Raw genomic sequence first — 7,289 nt, forward strand, 5'->3', positions numbered from 1 at the left:
TTTTTTGGATACAGCTTTAGGTTTTTGAAGAATGCCTTATTTCTAATAGCAGCCTTTACCCTTCTGTTCAACCGTGCTGGCTTATTTTTTTCTCCAGGCTTTTCTAAGATAAAAACAGTGGTGCACCAGTGGCATGTTTACTACCCAACACCCTTTGGTACTGTCAACACCTGTAAGGATTTAATTCCGCTGACTTCCCCTTTTAACTTTTTTTAAGAGCTTATGTTTACACGGTTCCACTGCTGAATTTGGACAAAGCTTTGATGGACTGCTCAGCCCCTGTTGCTCCCATAGGGATGTTGACGCAAGGTATGTCTCGGAATCTGCTGCAGCATGTTGACTTCATGAGGAGATTTTGAACTAGATTTTTATATCAACCAAGGGGTTACGTATCTTTTTCTGGGATCAGTAACCAGCAGCTGCTGGTTCAGGCTCAGATGCCACCTTTGCTCATTCTCCATGGAGGTAACTTAAGTCTCCCGATACACTTGTATTTCCTGCCTTTCCTAACTTTTTTATTTTTCTGTTAGCATCAGTGCTGCTGAGCTGGTGAGCAGTAAGGTCTATTGACCCAAGACCGTATTGTTCCTTCTTGGCCTGGAGTTTCAATTCATAGAGCTTCTCGATGATGTGTTTTGCTCTCTCTTTCCAGCATATGGCTCATCTGATATAGTGTCCATTATGATTGTTTTCCTTCCACCAAGTTTTTGATATGTGTATATCCGTCTCTTTATTTAGGCTCAAAAAGGCCAGTCCCACCGTCTTTGTTTCTGAGGTTTCCAGCGTTTGCGTAGTAACACATGTACTGCCACTTTCATTCCTGTCTTGACAACCTTTTCAAATGTCAATCCATTTGTTTTCCATTTTCTGTTTGATTGTTTACTTCCTGTGACCTATTCTTCATTGAGGGGTACCTATGATCGTGTCTTCATCTTTAGAAATGTCATCCCAAACCATATGCTCTTCTGCACCGGTTGGCTTCCCTCACTCCTCTCTTTAAAAGCTCGCTAACACTCCTTGATCTTAAGTGACAATGCCTCAGATGAAATCCGTCTCTCCTGTACTGGCTTTTGACACACTACACGTCAGAAGAGCCTGAAACCATCTCAGATTCAAACTCTGCCTCTCTGCCACTCTCCCTGGACCTGCAAGAGAGAAGGTAGCACTTCAGAGAACATTACCGTAGAGGTCCTTCACTTTGGTTACTTTTCTAGGAACCTAAATTTTGCCTCGACAGACAGGACCTCCCTTGCCTGTGTCATCGATACCCATTTTGGCCATGACCACAGACTCCTCGTAACTTGCTTGTTCTGATCTTCCAACTACCTTTGCATGTTGTAACAACTAATGGTATTGTCTTATATTTTTTAACACCTTTACTAGGTGATAACGTCTTTCCTGATTGATCCTCCAAGTGTCTTAATTTTGCTGTCTTCTTGAAAATGGTCTTATATACCTTATTGATGAGGATTTCTATATGATTTCTCTGGAGGAAGTGGAGAGGGGGTAAAAACCCAAATTTTAGAAAAAAATATCGCATGATAATGAAACAAGAACCTTCCAATGTGATTTAAACTTTGTGATGACCTGGAAAGGAGACAAAGTGAGGGAGATTTAAGGATATTCATCTGCAAAGCCCAAGAGCATATGCTTTAATTAAATTTAGCAGCTTGAATCAGCTCCTCCCCTCCCATCTGAATGGCTGGCAGAGAGTCTGCAATCGTGGAAATGTGCTTTCCTTTGCCCTTATTTATGTTACTAAATCTCTTCTAAAATTTCTCAGTGTCGTGACTGCATATAGCGATAGTGGGAGCAAGAAATAAGACAAGATATCACATAGACCCACACGAGGCACTTTGGCTAGCAAGGTTCTCGTAGTACAGGTTGCCAATACCAATTGGATCTCTTGTCGCTTCTGGCACTGGAGATGCGATCCACATTAAGAAATTTTGGCAAATAGGTCCTGTTTCATGAGGAAAGTTGGGATGGTTACTCTACAAAACTATCTGCAAAAAGATTTCTTAGGGTTTTTTTAGGCACCAGTGTCCCTAAATGCCAATGCTTTTGCTATTAAACCATCAATATCTACAATTTTCTCCTGTGGATGTCCAGAGGTGCTGCTGTCTTGGCAGAGCTGAGCAGTTCCTTCCCAGCACTTTGTGAGATTCATGACATTGGCACTCTTCTCAAACGCCCCAGTGAAGCTCATCTCAAAAGCATCTTCTGAGTGCATGTAATGATCACCAATAACACTGTCCTGACTGTCTAGTAATGCAAAATCTGCCCTTTTTGTAATATAATAGGGATTAGCTTGCTTGCTTAGGAAGTGGGTGGCTTGGGCTCAAGTCTCTAAGGTTGGGAGGTTTCCAATCTACCATTTCCATGTCCTAGAAAAAAGTGCTAATCATGCAGCTGGGTTCAAGCTGCTTTCTGTCCTGCTAAGCGAAGCTGTGTCTTTGTGCATTAAAAAAAAAAAAAAAAAAAAAAAAAAAAAGCCTTCAAGCTTCATAAAGCAAATGAAGGAACAGCCAAAAAGAAACATGACATTGTAGCTCAATAAAAAGGGGATCCTAGGAAACCTTTCGGGGAAGAGGGTGGAAAGAATGTAAGGATGTACTGCGGAGGACCTTTAACGTTAAAACAAAACACTCGTGTTTGACGTGATAAAGCAGAGGGAGGCAATGGGGGGAATTTGCTTGAATTTCCCTAATCCTCATTTGGAAGAGCTTTTCTCCTGGTGGCTGTGTCCCACCAAATAATAGAGGTTACCTCCCTCAGTAGATGCGCTTTTAAGGCTGCTGCGCCTCATCCTTGGTCTTGAATAGGTTGCCTAGACTTTGCTTTTCCTCTTAAAAATGGGTTTTTAATAACTATTGTAGTGAGCTACAGCTGTGTGTTTTGTAGGAGAGGTTTTATCACTGATTCTTTTCAGACTGAACATCCTTTTTAATAAGTGAAATAAATGCTAAATGCAAATAGACCCTGCCTCTCATTAGGACAGCTTTGTACTCTTTCATATGTGCATGGGAGAGATGAGTACAGGTGTATCCAGTGGGTCGAACTGGAGAGGAACACAGTAGCACTGAGACTATTCCTCACAACTGTAGCACAGTAGACCTGGATTTGTGCCATAGCGTCTGGGCATCTTTTGTACCTCATACCCACCTTTACAAAATTTACTTCCTTAAAATGTGCTACTTATTCAGCCGTTTCAAAACTAGCATTGATGGCAGACCTCCAAGGAAGAGGTTGGACACTGCAATAAGGTACCCACAAGGTTAACTTTCCTCTGCTTCAGAACTGAACAGATGTTCCAGTCTGTGGCCGGGAAGATACTACATTACGGAGTATCCCTCCATCCTCAATTAGTTAAAACTCATCACCTGCAGTGAAGAAGGACAAATGAGGATGGTTAAGAAAGGGCTTAGGCTTAGGCCAAGGAACAAGCTGAAGGGGTATATTCTGCCTGCTTAAGTTTCATCAAGAATTCGAGTCAATGATGTAGCTCATTAAGATAACGTGTCCCCAGGTTTTACATGACGATTGGTGTTGATGTGCTGTTGAATATCTCTCCACCATTGATCAGAAGTGGCTGTACTTCAGCAGTGGATCAGCTGCATTTCAGTCCTGGTCCAAAGTTAATGTGAGGTCAATGGAAGGACTTCTGCCGAGTCAATAAGCTTTGCATCAATTTCCTATGTCAGTTCACAGAGTGCTTTTGAATAATTTATGCTGAAGTCTTTATATAAATCGAAATTAGTGTTTTCATTTACTTGCATATCATAGGAATAAAACTTTTTTTTAAAATTGTTTTACTTATTTATCTGTTTGGAGATTGGGGCTGAAGTCTATTGATCAGCCTGATTAAAGAATATGAGATCAGAGTGAGGCTGGCTCCCTCATTTTAACGAGTTAGTGTATCCATTTTATTTTTTTCAGGCAGATTTGATAAAATGAGATACAAATCTACACACCTGCAGGCCATTGCGATACTGCAGTACTTGGGCTGGGTATGGGAAGAGAAACAGTAGTAGACATACGTGCATTCATCAGGATGGTATACACAAAAAGGGAGAATGATTAACTTTTTGCAAAATGTTTTTCATAATCCACTATCTTAAGATATTAACGAACCGCTGCTTGAATGAGCCAGATCTCTTGACCTTAAAATGATATAATTTCAAAACCAACAGAAGCAAACGTAGGCCAACTGATCCATTTAGTTAAAGTATTTTAAATGCCCCTGATTAAGCATGCAGATCTGCGCTACAATCTGATCTCAGTGTGGGCTGCCACCAGAAGAGGTGGTCCTGATCCTTCCACTTTGCAGTGGACGCTGGCTGGATATTCCTCTTCCTTCCTGTGCATTTGACTGAGCAGTCATGTAAGCCGGGGTAGCAGAAAGAACTGGGATCACCTCTTTAGCAGCAGCCTGGAGCTGGACCAAATTAGGCACGGCATGACACTGTTTTGACACCGTTTCCCACAGCATTCTCCTGGAGAAACTGACTGCTCATGGCTTGGATGGGTGTACTCTTCGCTGGACAAAAAACTGGCTGGATGGCCGTGCCCAGAGAGTGGTGGTAATGGAGCTGTTAAATCCAGTTGGTGACTGGTCACAAGCGGTGTTCCCCAAGGCTTGGTACTGGGGCCGGTTCTGTTTAATGTCTTTATCAATGACCTGGATGAAGGGATCAAGTGCACCCTCAGTAAGTTTACAGATGACACTAAGGTAGGCAGGAGTGTCGATCTTCTTGAGGGTAGAAAGGCTCTACAGAGTGATCTGGACAGGCTGGACTGATGGGCCAAAGCCAGTGGTGTGAAGTTCAACAAGGCCAATTGTCGGGTCCTGCACTTGGGTCACAACAACCCCATGCAGGGCTACAGGTTTGGGGAAGAGTGGCTGGAAAGCTGCCTGGCGGAGAAGGACCTGGGGGTGTTGGTCGACAGCCAGCTGAATATGAGCCAGCAGTGTGCCCAGGTGGCCAAGGCGGCCAACAGCATCCTGGCCTGTATCAGGAATAGTGTGGCCAGCAGGACTATCACAGGGAAGTGATCATCCCCCTGTACTCAGCACTGGTGAGGCCCCACCTCGAGTACTGTGTTCAGTTTTGGGCCTCTCACTACAAGAAAGACATTGACGTGTTGTAGCGTATCCAGAAAAGGGCAACGAAGCTGGTGAAGGGTCTGCAGGACAAGTGTTATGAGGAGTGGCTGAGGGAACTGGGGTTGTTTAGCCTGGAAAAGAGAAGGCTGAGGGGAGACCTTATTAGTCTCTACAACTAATGATGACTTAATGATCTTAAAGGTCCCTTCCAACCTGGACAATTCTATGATTCTATGAATCTGTACCCTAACACTGGCAATTTGCTCTGAATGGCACCACCTGTGATTATGGGAACTTCAATAATTAGAAGATCTTACATGGTGCAGAGGTCATTTATTTCAGAAGCAATAAAAAGTGACATGTTTGTAAGTATGAACAGCGATTGCTTTCTTTTTGTCTTCTAGCTCTGTCGTGGTTTAGGCCAAATCCACCACTGGGGACCCGAAGGACCCCAGACGGGACCGACAGATGCTCCCCTCTACCCCTCTACAAAGAGAGAGGCAGAGGAGGAAAAGAGACTTAAGAGTTTAGAAGAAACTAAACTACTTTAATGAAATATTAATAATAAAATAAAAAGAAATAATGAAAAATATATACAAAACCGTATCAAGCTCCCGAGATGACAATCACGTCACCGGCTGGCACTGGGGCAGTCCCAGGCTGGACTCAGTAACGGACGGGAACTGGATTCCGGATCTGGAGTCAGGATTGGGATCACAGGCAGAGAGAGTCCTCCTCAGACGTCGGCCATTGAAGGAAGAGCCCGTGACCCTTTGGTCCCTCAGCTTTTATACTGAGCATGAGGCAGATGGGATGGAATACCCTGTTGGTCAGTTTTGGGTCACCTGTCCTGTCCGCTCCTCCCTGCAGGTGGGACCCCACTATGCTTTTCCGCTTCCGACCCTCCAACGTGGCAAATAACAAAGTTGGTTGGCCTTGGCTGTTATGACAATAAGTATAAGCAAGAGCCTCTCTGCATACCACGCCTGGGCATCCGCTATAAACATTGGTCTTATCACTCTGAGAGAGTGAACACTGTCTGCACAATATGCAGTTAATTTCAGTAGTTAGAAGAGGCCCAGCTAAGAAGCGAAGTTACTGAACAAAATTGGTTCTGTTTTACCTCAAACCAGGACAAGCTCATACCCGCTACTGAAATAACACATTTATTTTAAACGTTTGTATTAGGCTTCTGTGAAATTTAGGAGGTAGTATAACAAGAGAGGATGGAGGAGTTGTGTCCCATTTTAGGCCAACAATTACAAGGGTCAGTAAATCTTTGTCTTCTGGCAGGTGAAAAAAAAAAAACAACCATAGGTGAGCAACCTGTGTTTCACAAAGATGAAGTTCATTAGGCTTCTCAGAAGGGGGACCGCTCCAACTGCAATCACCTTAATAGAAAAGTGGGAGTCAGCAGAGACTTTACAAAGAGCAAAAATATCAGTGGAGGGAACTGCATTTTAGAGCTCAAAAAATGCAAGGGGTAGCATGGGCATTGCTAAAAGTAAATTCAAATTAATCCCGGGAAAGAAAATTAAAATAGGGAGCAAGGATTTCTTCGGTATATAAACATGAAAACAAACAGAAAATGTGGAATAAGAAATATAGAGCAGACATTAAAGATAATGGAAGTATGACCCTGCAGTTAAAGGTCCGCTTCAGCTCGGTTTTCTGTAAGGACTCTGATGTAGAACCTGCTAAGGAAAGACAAGATGATTAATGGGAAGAGGACTGTGGACATGGAAATTTCTATTACCAAAGTGGAAACAAAACTCTCTAAACTAGTTTCATTTAGCTGGGGAGAAGGGAGGAGATATGGAGCTGGGTAATCAGCATTCTTGATATTTGAAAGAGCTGGCTCAGGAAATCAGTGCTCCGTCTCAAAGCTCTTTAATAAATGTATGAAGTTGGAGGTGGTTCCATCTGTATGTCAAATAATAAATATAGCGTCCATATTTGAGTGGAGTAAAGCAACCACCCAGCCCCAGAAATGTGCAAGCTTTAGAATAAATCTTCACGAAAACAAAAATGAATGAATAATTAAAGAAAAGAAACGATCACAAGGAGGTGAAAATAAATCAAGATGGCAGGAAATACAGATTTATCAAAGGCTGTTTGTGTCTGATATCATTCCTTAAAAAGGATAACCAGTTCTTATGGTTGGGAAAAATGCTTTAGACGT

Source organism: Vanellus vanellus (genome assembly GCF_965231255.1).
Source record: "Vanellus vanellus genome assembly, chromosome: 2".
NCBI classification, from domain to species: Eukaryota; Metazoa; Chordata; class Aves; order Charadriiformes; family Charadriidae; genus Vanellus; species Vanellus vanellus.